Below are 472 nucleotides of genomic sequence, written 5' to 3'. Positions count from 1 at the left end.
CGACCTTCCTCAGCGGCTGCGAGTGCCTGCCCGCCTCTGTGAGGCAGCCCTGGGCCTGCGAGCAGCCCGCCGCACGCTGCGTCCAGACACCGTCACGTAGGTCCAGAGACCTGACGTGCACTAGCCTCCAGTCCTCACCCTGCACAGGTCTGGGCGTTTCGTTTCCCTTTTCTCTTTTTAAAGGTCCATTGAAATGTTCCCATCCTTACAAATCACTAAGGAAAACTGTCAGTGCAGACTTTACAAACAAAACCACTCGGAAGTATTAGCTGGTGTCATCCCTTTTTCAAAGGTTTCTTTGCTACGAATGTTCATAATTTTCTTACATCACACACAAAGGTCAGACCCCCCTCTGCATGCAGACGGCCTGGGAAACGCCTGTTTTCCAAACGAACGTTGATGAAAGAATAGACCATCCACAGAAAGTACAAACAACCCCCCCATGACGCTGGGCGGGACCAGTCAGGCTTCC

This window comes from Myotis brandtii, unplaced genomic scaffold (genome assembly GCF_000412655.1).
Source record: "Myotis brandtii unplaced genomic scaffold, ASM41265v1 scaffold1020, whole genome shotgun sequence".
Lineage (NCBI taxonomy): Eukaryota > Metazoa > Chordata > Mammalia > Chiroptera > Vespertilionidae > Myotis > Myotis brandtii.
Note: the sequence above shows the minus strand (reverse complement) of the source record.